We start from the raw sequence: 18,078 nt of genomic DNA, 5'->3' as shown, positions 1-18,078 counted from the left end.
GATAGGTAGATAGATAGATAGATAGATAGATAGATAGATAGATAGATAGATAGATAGATAGATAGATGGATAGATAGATAGATAGATAGATAGATACTTTATTAATCCCGAGGGAAATTCAAGTGTTCAGCAGCTCACATACAACAACATAAATAAAAAGACAGGAGAGGCAGGTTAGTAACTTTAAGTAACTTTAGTATATACGCTGAGAAAAACTTGCTGTACAATTAAATTAAAAGCACTTCTAATTGTAAAATCTATAGAACACCAAATGTAATTAAAATTCAATCAACAATATTTACACATTTCAAGGCACAGTGTGATTTAAAGTGACTGACAGGTAGGAGGAAAACAGGTGTATCAAACCACCTAAGGTGCACAGACATTCTATAATAATCACATTGGTCCTAATGGACCAATCTGTGCAAAATAGATCAAATCTGCTCAATGTTAATACTTATATATCAGTATTTATACTCATGAAAGAATGTGCAATATTGTCATCTGTACATCCAGAAGAATATGAACAATCTAGTACTAATCTAACCCTAATGCCAGTTTGGGATTAAAGATAGTGTGACCAGTAACCAGTGACTGTAAAATGTGGCTGTTTTCAGATGGCAAAAGAAAGACGCTTTGATTGAGCTGTTTGTGTGATGGATGCTGGCATGTCAGTTCAGGCTGTAGCCACACATATGAATGTTCACAATTCCACCATTTAGCTTCTAAGTGTTTCAGGCAGCTCTGGATGTCTGACAATTGCAATCTGGTAATTGCATTAAAGCAAAGAATGCAAAGCAACGTCATGTTCATCAGTGGATAATAAACAGATATGACAAATAAAAGTAGAAATGACACAAAAATGTTCAACATGAAAAAGTTCATTTCATGTTGAAGAAATCTGGAGTCATTCTGGACCAGTTTCAAGTAATTATGGACAATTATTGGCTCATTATTTTTAACAACTTTCATTGCATTTTGGACAAGTCTTTGTTACCTGAGACAAGTTTTAAGACATTGTGATTCATTTCAGACACATTTTGAGTCATTTTGGACAGTTTTAAAACCATTTCATACAGTATTTGTTATGTTGCACCCTTTTTTTGCATCCTTCTGGACAGGTTTATGTCATTTAGGAACATATTTGTCATTTTGAAAATGTTAAAATTCCAAGTCATTGTTCTTTTTTTCTTTTTAGTTTTATTTTTTTTAGGTTTTTATATTGAAGAGGGGGATAGAGAGAGTGGGAAGGATAGAAAGAAAGATAGAGAGGGGTGAGGGTAGACATGGAAGATAGAGGGGAGGGGTGAGATAGAGAGGGGTGAAAAGATAGAGGTGAAAAGATAGAGGGGGTGAGGGCAGAAGCAGGAGTGAGAGCAGAGAGAAAAAAAAAGGTGAGGAGAAGGGGGAGAAAGGAGGAGACATTAGGCTGGCTGTCAGCTTACAACCAGCTGCCTCATTTCTTCCTGTGCCACCAGCTCCAGCCACCTTTCTTCCTCTCAGTCGTGTCATCTTTGTCTTTGTGTTCTTTGTTCATTGTCTTGTCTTTTTTTTTTTTTTTTTTTAATACTTTATTTAAGGTTTTTAACTTTACAAAACATGCCACAACAGGGCAACCATTGAACATAAAAGAAAAGAGGAAGAAAAGGAAAAACAAACCAAGAGTAAAACAAAACAAAACTGTCACGGGGGGCGAGGAGTCAGAGAACTCAGGCGCAGACACAGATAGAGGCCGACAGGAGGTTCAAGGGAAAAAGGGTTTTATTTTAACAAAACAGGAACTAAATCAGTCACAGTACTTACCAACACAAAGATTACAAAAACGAAAGTCTGCAAAACAAACTAGGCTAAGACGGATACTCACAAAAATGGGGGAACTGAACAGAAGGGGAAAACAGAGTCCAAAGCTGAATCCAGAAGCAGAGTCCAAGAAGCAGAGTCCAAAAAGCAGAGTCCAGGTGGGAACAGAGTCCATGAGGGAATGTGAATCTATGATCCGGCAGGGAGTGAAAGAACGGGCAGAGCTTAAAAAGGTGTGGGAGAGGTGGAGAACAGGTGAATAGTGTAAACTGATTGCTGCAGCTGAAACTCATTGCAGCAATCAGCAAACAGAGTGCAGGCAGGAGAAGCAGGTGAAGCAGGAGGGCGAGAGACAGGGAGAGAGAGAGACACATGAGGGAGAGGTGACAGACAGAGCCAAAGAGACAGGACAAAACAGAAACAGATCAGGACCCAAGGGAGAAAGGAGGAAAAATGGGGAAAAGGAGGAAGAAAGGCAGAGGCTGGAGCAGGATCATGACAAAAACAAAACAAAAACAAAAGGGGGGGCTGCCAGACAGTTATACAATTACACAAATATACTTACAGAGAAAACATAGTTGCAATAATTAAAGTAAAGCAAGTACCATGTGAAAAGTTTAGTCAGGCACCACACCTGACACTAGCCAAGAAGGGTCCCCAAGTTCTCTCAAATCTGTTCTGTTTGGTGGGTTTGTGCAGACGCAGTCTTTCCATTTGAATAACCGATAACATCTCGCTGAGCCAGTGAGCAAAGTTTGGTGGAGTGACAGACTTCCAGGTGAGAAGAATAAGTTTTTTAGCCACCACCATCCCTAGGTTCAGGGCGACCTGCGTATCGTGCGGAAGATCAGAAGTTTCAGCAGAGCATCCAAGGATGGCCAGGTCGTGGTTAGGCTGAATGATACTGGAGTAAGCTTGAGACAAGTGTTCAAATATAGCTGACCAAAAGCTGTGCAATTTAGGGCAGAACCAGAAAAGATGTGCTAGTGAACCCTCAGCAATATGACACTTATCACATACAGGAGATACAGATGGAAAAATGTGATGTAGCCTTGTCTTTGAAAAATGTAATCTGTGCAACACCTTGTACTGAATTAACCTGTAACGTGAGTTAACAGAGCAACAATGAACCTTAGACAGTGCCTCCTCCCAAAGTTCTGCTGATATTTCAGAGTTCAAGTCTTTGGCCCAAGCTTCCCTAATAAAATCAGAGGAAACTGAATTAGTAAAAGATCCCACAAATTTTGATATTAATTGTTTGGAGTCTGGAGGGAGCAGGAGGGTCTCAAGGAAAGGATGGGTGATGGAGGCAGAGTCGGGATGTGGCCAGTTCTCCTTGACATAGTGTCTGACTTGGAGGTAGCGAAAAAAGTGAGAATTTGGAAGACTGAATTTATTGCTTAGCTGAGCAAATGATGCCAACTGGCCATTAATGTACAGATCTGAAAATGTTCTAATACCCCTCCTTCTCCAGACAGCAAACACCCCATCCAACCGGGCAGGCGGGAATGAATGATTTTGACATATGGGCGCATGTACAGAGACACTGGGAACCCGACAAGCCACTCTTATTTGCTTTAGGATTCGCAAGGAGTTTTTCACTGTGAAGTTTCGTTGAATTAATTTGGCTACTGGATCGGGGTCAGAAAACAAGAGGGCAGGAAGCGAGGACATTTCAACCGCATCAGCTTCCAGCTGTAGCCACAAAGGGTTCTCCTCAGCTTTAACGCCAGTATGTAAGAGCTCTGGAATTGGCTGCCCAATAGTAATGTTTAAACACAGGCAGCCCCAGACCGCCATTTTTTGAAGGTTTTTGAAGGTGAGCCTTGGATATCCTGTGTGATTTGTAACCCCACACAAAGGGCAATACGATAGAGTCAAGCTTCTTAAAGAAAGATGAATTTAAATATATAGGCAAGTTCTGAAAAAGATATAGAAACCTGGGGAGGCTCACCATTTTGATTGCATTTACCCGGCCAATCATAGATAGGGGCAGTATTCTCCAAGACTCGATATTTGTTTTGAGCTTTTCTATAGATTCTGTAAAATTAAATTTGAAGAGGTGTCTCGGGCTTTTTGTCAGTTTAAGCCCTAAATAGGTGAAACGCTCCTTCACCACTCTGAAAGGCAAATTTGTCATGAAGTTGTCAGTGAGTTGGTTTGTTAACGGCATGAACTCACTTTTTCTCCAGTTTATGGTATAGCCAGAGATGCTTCTGAAGGAATTTATATATTCTAGTAGTACAGGAATTGAGACCACGGGGTCAGCTAAACAGACAAGGAGATCGTCCGCATACAGAGTCACACGGGTCTCAGTGCTGCCTGACCTAATACCTTTAATGTATGGATGTCCTCTGATACCGATAGCCAAAGGCTCCAGTGCTATATTGAACAGCAGGGGGGACAACGGGTCCCCCTGGCGGACGCCACGTTGCAGAGTGAATGGACCAGATCTGTCCCCATTTGTTAGAATGGAAGATTTTGGGTTGCTATATAATATTTTGACCCACTCTATAAAAGTGTTGCCGAATCCAAATTTGTTAAGTGTTGCAAATAAATAAGGCCACTCTATCATATCAAATGCCTTATGGGCGTCTAAGGACAATATAGCCGCTCTGTCATTTTTTCCATAATCTGCATACATGATATTAAGAATTTTACGGACATTGCAGAAAGAGTACCTGCCCGGAATAAATCCTGTTTGGTCCGGGTGTATGATACTCGCTACATTTTTAGCAAGCCGTTTTGCTAAAACTTTTGTAATTATTTTCAAATCATAATTTAGTAGGGCGATAGGCCTGTAGCTACCCGGGTCTGTTTCATCTTTGTCCTTTTTTAGTAAAACACAAATGTTTGCTTCACTGAGAGAGGGTGGAAGCTGCCTGTTTCCAAACACATCTCGAATCATTCTCAACAGAGAGGGTGCAAGGGCCCCATGAAAGGCTTTATAAAACTCTGGCCCAAACCCGTCCGGACCTGCCGCTTTGCCAGTGGGGAATGCTCCGATAGCATCCTGTATTTCAGAAAGCGAAAAATCCGAGTCCAGACTCTCCCTGAAAGCTGTGTCCAATTTTGGAAAGTGGAGTGAATCAAAAAACTGATTGAAGTCTTCCTGTCTAGCTGTTGATTTTGAAGTGTAAATTTCTGAGTAAAATTCTTTGAAACATTCATTTATGTCCTTTAGGTCTGTAACCATCTTTCCAGATTTAGATTTTATTTTATAATTGTCTTGTCTTTCTGCTCTGCTCTCTGCTCTCCGTCTTTGCTTGGGTTCTGCTCAACGGTTGGTCCAGGCTTCTTGGTCCTTCTCATGAAGCTGAAGCAGCCGTCTTCCTTTTCATCAAGGACTCCTGCATCGCTTCATTTTCTTTCTGCAGCTCATTTTGTTTGTTCAGGAGGTGGACCTTTTCTTGCTGCAGCGTGATCTTCTGCTGCTGTAGGTCCAGTCTCTCTGCAGCCTCTTTGCTGTGTTCCTCCTGAAATGCGTAGAGGAGCGCAGAGAGACCAGCCACCGAAGCCTGCAGTCGATGGATTTCCTCTTGCTGCAGCTGGCTAGACTTGGCGTTGTCATTTCTTTCAGTCTCCAGTGCAGCTTCTGCCTGGGCTTTATCAGCCATGAGCAGTCTGATCTTTTTGTCCACTCCCTCCTTGGTCTTCAGCAGCACATCTCTTTCCAGCAAGAGGTCCTCCTTCTCCTCCAGGATCTGGCTACTTTCTTGCTGCAGCCATTGGTTCTCCTCCAGAAGGGCCTCCTTTTCTGACAGGAGTGTCTGATGATCTGGAAGACCTGGATGACCTATAATTTCTTACTACTAAATTCAGACAAGACTGAAGTCATTGTATTTGGCCCCAAACATCTTAGAGAATTGCTTTCAAAGCATATAGTTACGCTGGATGGCATTACATTGGCCTCCAGTACTACTGTGAGGAACCTCGGTGTTATCTTTGACCAGGACATGTCCTTTAACTCGCACATAAAACAAATCTGTAGGACTTCCTTTTTCCACCTGAGAAATATTGTGACAATCAGGAACATCCTGTCTCAGAGTGATGCAGAAAAACTAGTCCATGCATTTGTTACTTCTAGGCTTGACTACTGTAATTCCTTATTATCAGGTTGTCCCAATAGCTCTCTGAAACATCTACAGCTGATCCAAAACGCTGCAGCCAGAGTACTGACGGGAGTTAGCAAGAGAGATCATATTTCTCCTATATTGGTTTCTCTTCATTGGCTCCCTGTTAAATCTAGAATAGAATTCAAAATCCTTCTTCTGACATATAAAGCTCTTAACAACCAATCTCCATCATATCTTAAAGACCTGATAGTACCATATTACCCTAGCAGAACTCTTCGCTCTCAGACTGCAGGCTTACTTGTTGTTCCTAGAATCTCTAAAAGTAGAATGGGAGGCAGAGCCTTCAGTTATCAGGCACCTCTCCTGTGGAACCAGCTCCCAGTTTGGGTTCGGGAGGCGGACACCCTCTCTATTTTTAAGACCAGGCTTAAAACCTTCCTTTTCGACAAAGCTTATAGTTAGGGCTGACTGGGTGACCCTGACGGGGTGAGCTGGTGTTTTCATTTGCACAACTGACTTCCCCTCTTGACGTCCCTTTAGTTTGCCCCTAGTTATGCTGCTATAGGCCTAGGCTGCTGGGGAACCTCTCTGGATGCACTGAGCCCTTCTCTAACTACCTATGTATTTACTATATATACCATTATTGCATTACATTCACTCTGTTTCTTTCTGTGTCCTTTCTCCGAGTGTCCCTGGTCCCAGAGCTGGATGCTGGATGCTTCAGATGTGTGGCTGTGTTTTATGGTCCTTGTGTCCCACCCCCCACCTCTCTATCTCTACCCCTCTATCTGTATCCCTCTATCTCTACCTCTACCCCTCTATCTCTACCTCTCTACTTCTTCTGTCCCTCTCAACCCGCCCGGCCAGCAGGCAGATGGGTCCCCCCACATTAGAGCCGGGTTCTGCTCGAGGTTTTTTTCCCTGTTAAAAGGGTGTTTTCCTTGCCACTGTCGCCTTTTGGCTTGCTCTGGGGGTCAGGCATATGGGTTCTGTAAAGCGTCTCGAGACAATTTGACTGTAATTGGCGCTATATAAATAAAATTGAATTGAATTGAATTGAATTGATCCAGCTGAAAGTTTTTGTGCTCCAGCTGAAGTAGCTGTTGCTGCTCTTTTGCCTCTTTTCTGGCTTGGTCCAGATGTGCTTGGAGCTTTATGTGTCTGGAGAGTTTCTGCAGACATTGCCCTTTTCTCCAGGGCCGTTACCTGATCTCTCTGGGTCTGCAGCTCCTGTTGGCTGGTCCTGAGTTGAGAGGAAAGACTCTGGTTGTTCCTCTGGAGTCTGGAGATTTCTCTCTCATACAGGAGTTGGTCTTGCTGCAACTTCTGGTTCCTCTCTTGCAGCTGTTGTATCTTTTCCTTCAGTTTTTCAGTTTCATCTTTCTGTAACTGGTTATCAGTCCCAGATGAAACTTGTAAAGTTCTCTCTTGCTGAGTGGTGGCAGCGCTCTTGCTCAGAGTGGGATGCAGCTCTGCATGCAGCACTGAACATCCTTTTGCTGCCTCTTTCAGTGAGTTGGGCCATTGTAGTCCAGCAGTGTTCAAGTGTTTTAGTCCTCAGTGCTTGAGAAAAGTGCTTGGTTGTCTTCTGGGAAGCTCTTGGAATCACTGTGATTGTCTGAAGAAAAACAACACATTTATAGGTTTCAGAACGACATATATGACATATTAAGATGTTCTAAAGTCCTGATGTGCTGTGACATCATGATGTGCTGTGACATGTCGGCCTTCGATGCTGTTGCTCAGCAAAGGGACACAGCCTAACCCTAACCCTACACACTGTAGAACGTTCCCCAACTGTAGCACTTGGTTAGCTTTAAGCTAATTGTCGAAAAAAAAAAAACTTCTTCTAAACATGCAATAACCCGATGGTCACCTCTTTACGTAGGTTTGGGTGAATTGTTTCAATCATACAGATCTGACAAGATTTTCTTTATTGTCTTAATAAATCAGTAATTCATGAAGTGCATTTTGATAAATGCTCTGTTGACGTATTTTTTAATGTTTTTGACGTTCCGTAAGCTAATGTTATTGTCCTCCACATTACACTCCTCTGGTAAAATAAATGAACGAATCCCATTCATTTTTTTGTCTGCGCCGTTTCTTATCCAAAATATAAATGCTATAGCACTAGGGTTGCCACCTTTCAGAAATGAAAATAAAGGACGCCCACCACCGCTCCTTGGGGCCACAGTTCAGTAAAGTTGGAAAGATATTCACAGATTCAGACTTCCAGCATCAATAACTCATTAGATATATGTTGTGAAAACATAAACGATGCCTCTTTTCCATCATTATAAGGTACACAATGTGCTACTTGATAAAACTGGGCTTGTAGCACATTGTGTACCTACAGAGTACAAGATTGAAGTTATTGAATATTTGTGTCTCTCTTCGCTGTTGCAGTGGTTTTGCAGACAGTGCCTGTGCATTCGTAACACAGCCGGCTGCAAATAGACATCAATGTTATTTGTGCAGCTTGAAAGACAGCTACCTTTGATAAAACTGGCCTTGTAGCACATTGTCTACCTTACAACAAGGGGAAAGAGGCATTGTTTATGTTTTGATAACCTATATCTAATGAGTTACTGATGTCAGAAGTCTGAATCTGTGAATATCTTTCCAACTTTACCGAACTCGGGGCCACTACCACCCAAGGAGTGGTATATTTAATTTTTTTAAAAAGCACTTAGCCATACTTAAAGCTTTAAGTGCTTTATTAACACGAAACTAAGAGTTTTGTATTGTTTTATGATCACAGGTTCTGCCTGAACAGAAGTGGCATAATTTTAAACTGTGAAACCAGACTAATGAAATGTTATGAGCAACCAGTGTACAATACTGTATCCCACAAAAACATAAACAACTGAATGCAGAATACTGGACAAAGAAATTCTCTACAGACATTTTTTTCATCTAAATGTAAATCTTATTATGTGTGTATGTACAGTATGTATTTATTGTTTTATTTAGTACTGTTAGCATATCAGAGTGCTGAATGAGTTTTTCTTTACATATTCAAAGGCCATTTATTGATTAGATATAGGCTGTTAAATAAATGTTTATTCAAAACTAAAAAGCATTAAAAAATAATAAACAACTTATGAATTTATTGAGTCACTAAAATACTGTAGAGTCTGTGGCCACATCAGAATGATTATAAGCATCCTCTGGTAAATTCACAACCATATACTGATGTCCCTTACCATATGGACTTCAGGAGATGATTAGATGATGATAAACTGTGACCTGCTGGTTGGGTTCTCTCTGTTCTCATGTTTCTTCCATGTTGGTCTCCTGATGCCTTACTTCAGCCAGTCCATGAATAACAGAAAACACAGTTTGCCTTGTTCCCATTGCCAGGGGTTTCTCTCTTCCCACTCACGTCTGTACATATGCAAACGTTTTTGCTTCTGTGGACGTGGTGGAGTTTCGGGTGTAAACATTTTTTAAATACGCGGGTGCAGCGTGGGGCTGCACAGTGGCGTAGTGGTGCACTTTCGCCTTGCAGATAGGAGATCCCTGGTTCGCGTCCCGGCTTTCCCGGGATCTTTCTGCATGGAGTTTGCATGTTCTCCCTGTGCATGCGTGGGTTTTCTCCGGGTATTCCGGCTTCCTCCCACTGTCCAAAAATATGCTGAGGTTAATTGATCATTCTAAATTGCCCGTAGGTGTGAATGTGAGAGTGATTGTTTGTCTCTGTATGTAGCCCTGCGACAGACTGGCGACCTGTCTAGGGTGTCCCCTGCCTTCACCCGAGTCAGCTGGGATAGGCTGCAGCCCCCCCCCCCCCCCCCCCCCCCCCGCGACCCTAGTGAGGATTAAGCGGTGTATAGATAATGGATGGATGGATGGATGGAACAATTTGCGTCCCGTATTGATTCAATACAGGACGCAACAATTAATTGTCAAGTAAAGGACGATTCCGTATTTTAAGGGACGGGTGGCAACCCTATATAGCACAGTCTTTATTACGGGTTTACGTCAGGTAAAAACACGATATTTAATTTTAAGAAAATAAAGGTTTTGTTTATAAAACAGAAAAAGGGAATTTGCTATGTGTAGGCGGTGGTTCAATCATGTGTACAGTCGTGCAGAAAGACGTGCAGAAGAGGAAAGCAAAAACTGCTGATCATTAAAGAAGGTACGTTGGTACTGGAACGCAGCACAACTGTAGCGTCAACCAATAAATAAAAGCTGTCAGTCGACAGCAGTAGCAGCAATGTGGGGAAAACTGCTTTACAGTCTGAGTGCTTTTAATCACCGGAATATGTGAAAATACAACATTTAACCGCGCTGCTGTTGTTAGTATGACGAATAAAATTAGACCAAAGTTTTGGAAAAGGTTCAAAATTCCAAACCACGTCAACTCATCTGTCGTGGCAGCCACAGGAGTCTCTGTCTGGACACAAAGAAACCGAGGAAGATTTAAAACATCAGGTGAGAGCTCCTCTAATGGCCCCTGAAACTTCCACGTTTTATCTGTGGATGTTCTCAGTCATCCAGGTCATGATAAGTCTCAAGCAAGCATAAGTTATGGCAACTGGACTAACCTCGTGTGAGTCGAAAACGTTTCACCTCTCATCCAAGAGGCTTCTTCAGTTCTGAAAGCCTGGTGGGGAGTACCAGATATTTATCCACCAAGAGGGTGGTGGCAAAAACAAGTGGACAAAGACCCGAAACCAACAGACTCGTTAGGTGTTAATGTGAGTCGTTAGCCTTTGATGGGCGGTCGTTACCCCTCCCAGCCCTCTAGGAGGGTGGTTGGGGGTCACCTGACTGCAAGTGGGACAGATGGCTGCACCTCCTTGGGAGGGCTCTAAGAACGGCGTTGTAAGTGGGAGACAAGTGGTGTCTGAGGCCCCCTCCTCTGTTCAAAGATGGCCGTTCTAGTTTGACATGAATGGCTTCTTTTACCCCTCTCTCAAACCATCTGTCCTCTCTGGCTAGAATGCGCACCTTGTGGTCATCAAAGGAGTGCCCCTTCTCCTTGAGGTGGAGGTGGACTGCTGAGTCCTGGCCTGTGGGCGTGGCCCTCCTGTGTTGTGCCATGCGCTTGTGTAATGGCTGCTTAGTCTCTCCAATGTACAGGTCAGAGCATTCCTCATTGCACTGCACTGCGTACACCACATTGCTCTGTTTCTCCCTTGGAATTTTGTCCTTGGGATGGACCAGCTTTTGCCTCAGAGTGTTGCTGGGCTTGAAGTGTACTGGGATCTGGTGGGTGTTAAAGATCCTCCTGAGTTTCTCTGAAATTCCTGCCACATAGGGGATGACAATGTTATTTCTCTTAGAAATTAGAGAGTGTTAAGAGAAATAACATTGTCATCCCCTATGTGGCAGGAATTTCAGAGAAACTCAGGAGGATCTTTAACACCCACCAGATCCCAGTACACTTCAAGCCCAGCAACACTCTGAGGCAAAAGCTGGTCCATCCCAAGGACAAAATTCCAAGGGAGAAACAGAGCAATGTGGTGTACGCAGTGCAGTGCAATGAGGAATGCTCTGACCTGTACATTGGAGAGACTAAGCAGCCATTACACAAGCGCATGGCACAACACAGGAGGGCCACGACCACAGGCCAGGACTCAGCAGTCCACCTCCACCTCAAGGAGAAGGGGCACTCCTTTGATGACCACAAGGTGCGCATTCTAGCCAGAGAGGACAGATGGTTTGAGAGAGGGGTAAAAGAAGCCATTCATGTCAAACTAGAACGGCCATCTTTGAACAGAGGAGGGGGCCTCAGACACCACTTGTCTCCCACTTACAACGCCGTTCTTAGAGCCCTCCCAAGGAGGTGCAGCCATCTGTCCCACTTGCAGTCAGGTGACCCCCAACCACCCTCCTAGAGGGCTGGGAGGGGTAACGACCGCCCATCAAAGGCTAACGACTCACATTAACACCTAACGAGTCTGTTGGTTTCGGGTCTTTGTCCACTTGTTTTTGCCACCACCCTCTTGGTGGATAAATATCTGGTACTCCCCACCAGGCTTTCAGAACTGAAGAAGCCTCTTGGATGAGAGGTGAAACGTTTTCGACTCACACGAGGTTAGTCCAGTTGCCATAATTTATGCTTGCTTGAGACTTCCACGTTTTATATTACCTATTTAATCCCCACGTCTTCTTAATGCGGCTGCTGCAGTTTCAGTTAGCATTAGCTAAGTAGTTAGCTTCAAGGTACTTCAACTGCTAACTTTAGTTAGCCAAACTCAGCTGTGCAGTGTGAAATGAGTATCTTTTCATAATAATAATAATAATAATAATGGATTAGATTTATATAGCGCTTTTCAAGGCACTCAAAGCGCTTCACAATGAATCCATTATTCATTCACTCACACATTCTCACTCGGCGGTGGTAAACTACATTTATAGTCACAGCTGCCCTGGGGCAGACTGACGGAAGCGTGGCTGCCAATCCGCGCCTACGGCCCCTCCGACCACCACCAACATTCACACGCATTCATACTCCAGTGTGAGTAGCAGCACTGGAGGCAAGGTGGGTAAAGTGTCTTGCCCAAGGACACAACAGCACATGACTAGGACAGAGTGGGAATCGAACCGCCGACCCTTCGACGACCCACTCTACTACCTGAGCCACAGCCGCCCCTTTTCAGGACTTTTTGTTTGTTTGTTTACGTTTTTAGCTGAGCATTAATTTCCCTACTGCCAACCCAATCAGTGTAATCACCTCCTCTGAGTCTCCTTGTAGTTTGTTGGTCGAGTTATGTGCTACTTCCAGTTTCCATTTAGATATCGTGTATTTAAAATTAGCCTGTTGTTTAATGTCCTGCAGCCATAATAGCCAGCTGACATACTAACATCACCCAATCTAACAGTTAATTCTTCACCCCATTAAAGCTGCTAAACAGATCCAAGCTCCGTGCTCATCTATAAAATGTATACTTGGTCTGGTTGTGTGGATTTTTCTGCAGCGAACTCACACATTAGTGCGTGCTATGAAGCGATATTAACAAATACCAAAACTGAGATGTCTTTGAACATTGTGCTTCCTGGTGGATCATTTCTTTGCCGAATTTACTAAAAGACCTAAATGTAAAGACTAACGTGTGTTCAGCCTTGTTGGTGGCAATACTATTTAAGATAAGGACAGTATTCTCAAATTTAGCATTTTTGAAATGAAGTATGGTGTGTTTACCTTAATAGCATTTGAGCAGGATTACTATGCCACTATGATGTCCATGTTTTAAAGCAGATTGTTTCTTGATTAAGAGTATGTGAAGCCTGGTGTATATAATGTAGTATCTGATCTGATATGAGTTCTGATAGTTGTTGACCATAGAGTGAACTTTTAACTAACAGGTGGTAGTAAGTACTGAGGAATGTGTTTTCGGCTCCAGAAACCCTATGCTGTGTTGACATTGGGGTCCACTGTTAACCTATAGCTGACCTGTGACCCTTAGGAATGTGCAGAGTAGGGGGTTTTTGTCTGAGGAGGTGTTGTTCTTGAGTAGGGGTTTAAACCAGATGTTGTAATTCTATCCTTTACCAGAGGGTATAAAATGACCACCAGCCCTTTGTTCAAGTGGGATTTTCATATTGGCTGGGAAACTCTCCACAGGCAGACCATGGTGCCTGTTCAGATGCTGTCTTATTTATGTAATAAATTATATTATAAACGTAACAGTGTCAATGGACGTTTTCTTCAACATCTACACATCCTTGAGGTTTAAGAGAAACTACGACAAAAAGTGGCGACGAGGATGGGATCAGTTTGTGGTCTCCTTTGAGGTCACCGACAGCTCCAGCGCACTTTTCCACCGCTTCAGAGAAGGAGAAGAGAGAAAGGACCGGTCAGAGAGAGAAGAGTGAGTATGTTTCTCTCACAATGCGGGGTGCTGGTTAGTGCGTGGAAGCTGAGGGTGTTTGGCTGCACTGTAAAGGATCATGTGTGCATATGCCAGGATGTGTTGAGGTTTAGGATAGCGTTCGGTCTAAATTGGGGGGTTTATTGATAGATAAAAGTTGAGTTACAAGAAAAAGAGTTTATAGAGTATAAGAGAGAGAGTTCAGAAGTGAAGAGAGATGAGGCTGCAGCAATAGAGTAGAGAAGAGAAATAGAAGTTGAAATGTTGAAGTTGAATCGGTAAATGTAGAATAGCAGAACTAGTAACGATGGAGCAAGCTAAATAACCATGCAAGTTTAATGAGACAGGCCTGAATCTTGTTAAGGGTAAGACGTGTAAATTAGATGCTTTAAGTGCAAGTTGGCTTTTGAGTAGTCGAATTGGTGTATAGAAAAAGAAGAGGACAGAGTGGATTTTACCTTTGGGCCCAGAGGTCAATTGGCAAAGTGAAAATATAGAGATGAAGAGAGACCAAGTGAAGAAGAGGAAAAGAGGCCTGAAGAAATCGAGTTTGAGAAGAAGAGGAATGAGGATGACAAGGGAAGCCACAGATTTGGACAAAGCCCTCTGGGAGGCAGGTAGCTCTGGCCACAAACCCTGTTATGTGAATAGCCTACATGTAGCAGGTCAGTTCATTGAACTGGGGATATAATGATTATATTCAATCGTAAATAAGTTCCCTCTCAAGTTCCCACCGGAAGACGTCACGGTGTCCGAAGCAGCTTCTCGATTGGATGATTTATATCCCAGAATGGTAGCACAAATTTAGATGATAAGAGAAAGAGAGAGTTGAAGGAGCGGCTCAAGCATGCTTTTAGGATTTGTGTGAATGACTTGATGCTGGAATTGGATGCTGAGAGTGTTGTGGATGAGGTTGAGTAGGCCTATGTGTTTTATTTTGTGAGGTTGATTTGTTTGATAGTGTGTTGAATGTGGGTGCTTTATTCTGTGAGTTTGTGTCGGCGCCTATGTCTGCATCTGGGTGTGGGTCTGGAGTGCACGCCAGCCCCTCCCTGATGTGTGTGTCTGTGTCTGTCTGTGTGTGTGTATGCTGCAGCGACTGTGTGCGTGGGAGAATTTTGGCCAAAATGAAACAGATAATGAATACATAGATGAATATAGGGGTATTTCTGATTGAGTCGACTTTTGTAACTGATATATATATATATATATATATATATAGAGAGAGAGAGAGAGAGAGAGAGAGAGAGAGAGACAATAGACTTCTTATTAAGTAGATAGATATAGAGAGAGGTTGTTGCCTCCTCAGTGTTGAATACCTATGATCCCTTCTGCAGGGGGGACGTTTATGAAGTTGCTGAATCCGTATGAGCCTTATGAGAGGACTATTGTGAATTGATAATATATCTGAACCTTATGGTGGATGTGTATACATCTGATGAATATAAGGGAGCCTTTGCTGAGTCTGAGGAGAAGTAGAGACTCTTGAGGGAATTTATTAGTTGGGGGACAATTAAATGACCTAAATGTTGATGAAGAGATGAGTGCAAATTGCAATGAGTTGTTTTTTGGGTGATGTGGAAGATTGATGGTGATCATATGACATTAACCCTTTGTTTTGTTTTTCCAATGTTCGACTGTGATGTGTGAGAATTGTGGAGGAGACTGAGGAGATGGAATGCGTCTGAATCCGATCCTCCAAGAGGACAGATGAGAGAACAGCTGATGGTGCTCTACATGAGCTGAAGCTTTGTGGATGACAGCATGTGTGGCTCTGGTGTCTGACGTCACCAAGGCTAGTGTGATTTTATCCACAAACTGTTTTTGATGTTGTTTTGCTTATGTACACATCTGTTTATTGATGATATTGGGGACATATTTAGTCTGTTCACATATCGGTCCACGGTGTTTCCTTTAGTTTGGGGTTGATGAAGCACATCTGTGTATACATAGAGGGGATGTTTTAGTTATTGGAGAGGAAGCTTGGCAACAGACTGACCATCTGAGGCATTTAAGTGATTAGTAGATCATTAGTGATTGAGATGATTGTTGAACATTTGTAGAGAGGTTGATTTGGCTTGAAGGCTGTTGAGTGCATGATGTCAAAGATGGAGCGTGAAGTTAGGGGAGTGATTACGCCGGTTGATGTAGTCCAAAGGAGCAATCCGCTTGTTGAAGGTATTGCAGAGATGTCGCGGAAGTGGAGCAAGCGATGGCCTGATATCGACCGACCTTGGCCGGTAGAGGGGACTCTCAATCCTGATGTGATAGAGACGATGCAGGTGCTGGTGTCCACCCATAAAGCAGGCCAGAAGAAAGGGAAGAAAGGACAGAGACGCATGGAGAGGAGACAGATGGAGCTGGGTATGCTGAAGTTGTTTGAAAATGAAGGACAGAAGTTGTTGAAGGCTGTGAAGGAAAGGAGAGAGCAGAAGGTCAAGGAAGCAGAGCAGCTAGTGGAGAAGATTGATGCACCTTTCTCACATGTGGCTTTGATGAAGAAGCCCCCACCTAATGAGAAGGAGGTGAAGTTTGCTGCTGTTTATCCTCAGCCCCCACCTAATGAAAGGGGGGTGACTGTTGCATCAGAGATGAGGCTGTTGGAGGATATGATCCAGTAGTGAGAAGGATTTTGGCTAGAGCAGAGAAGAGAGGTGATGAGAGAGTGCAGAGAGGAGGTCTAGGAGAGAAGGAGACTGATGAGAGTGAGGATGGAGACAGTGATGGAGATTCTGAGAGTGAGAGACAGTGGGCTTTAAGAGAAGTTGAGAGTAGGAAAGGAAAGGTGTCAGATAGGATGTGTCCAGTGGTTGTTAGAGGCCAGAATCTGGAATACAAGCCTTGGCAGAATACTGATATGTCAGATATACTTGAGAAGTTGCCGACTCTTCATGATGGGGCATATCCTTGGATTTCGAAGCTTGAGGAGGTCCTAGTGGGAACACAACCTGCCATGGGAGACATTAAGCGACTCTTAGCTAGTCTCCTGGGAGTTCCTGTGATGGAGGAGATCCTACAACAGGTGGGTCTTAACAGATATGTTGCAACTGCAGTGAATGATGCAGATCTCTTTGCTGCAAGTAGAGGTAGGATGTGGAGAGCATTGAGAGATACGTTCCCAACGAACATACATCCTGATAATATTTTGGTTGAGCCACTGGGTCCAGAGGAGAATCCGAGGGCCTATGTGTTGGGGGCTCATCAGATGTGGAGAAATGTCACAGGAAATGACCCAGAAGTGAACCAGATGGAGAAGTTGATTCTGCGAAGTAAAATACAGAGGGGGTTGCCACTGCCAGTGAGGAGTAGATTGGCAGAAGTGGTTTCTCTGGGGAGCATGATGAGAGCTGCCTATACTGATCATGTGGCTCATCTGGTGGAGCTACACAGGAAGAAGGAGCATGCTCAGAAACAGCAGGACGAGGAGATGCTTAGGAAACTACATCAGATGCAGCTGGTGGAATGTAGGAGAGAAGCTTGTAGTGAGTAGTGGTTATAGAGGAGTGAGTCTGAATCCTGAGAGCAACATATATCTACAGTCAGTGAAACAGCCAGAGGATTCTTATTGTATGATAGATGATTTGAGAGTATAGTGCCTGATTTTGTAGTAGATTTTTCAGTGTTCCGCTAAGTGTGGAGACATTACATAGTTCTCATATTTGTTATACATATTGGAAGATGACTTGGATACTCAGTCCGTTGCTAAGTTGTTGCTAAGTGTTTGTTAAGTTGGTTGTTAAGTTTGATGTTTGGGGTGTCACTTACAATAGAGATGTCCAAACCTTAAGGGGATTTAGTTTGATCAAAGGGGGGACTGCAAGATGTCCTATGTATGATGTTGTTGGTTGCAAGATACTGGTGGATGATTTGTTTCTTCCTAGAACACTAAGGGGAGAGAGTGGCTGTGGTGCAGAGATTCCTGCAGCCGAGTGGACTCGGATTCTCACATGTGGACAATGGAATGGACAAAGAGAAAGGAGGGAGAATCCTGAATGAGGACACTGCAGTGGCATACTACGACATCAGAAGATGAAGCTGCTGAAGAGCGACAGTTTGATATATTGATGTGTGTTCTTATGTATGCTTACAGGATTGGATGTTGTTTCATCATGTATGATCTGTTTTATTATGAGAGGTTTACTCTTGCTTACATTTTCCTACATAGGGGAAATATTTGAATTGTGATAATGCTAGTATGTCTAGTTTAGGGGGTTTCTACAACTCTATGATGGATGTGAGCTGTTTATGAAAAGGGGATGTTTTCTCCTAGGAGGTGAGTACATTGGGATCTCAGGTGTTTTGTTTTTTTCGATTGTTTAGGGACAGTGATGTTAGGCAGGAAGAGGTCCACTGAAGGGTACGATGGGTCGACCAGC

This window comes from Amphiprion ocellaris, chromosome 1, assembly GCF_022539595.1.
Source record: "Amphiprion ocellaris isolate individual 3 ecotype Okinawa chromosome 1, ASM2253959v1, whole genome shotgun sequence".
Taxonomy (NCBI): domain Eukaryota; kingdom Metazoa; phylum Chordata; class Actinopteri; family Pomacentridae; genus Amphiprion; species Amphiprion ocellaris.
This window is presented reverse-complemented; position numbering follows the sequence as displayed.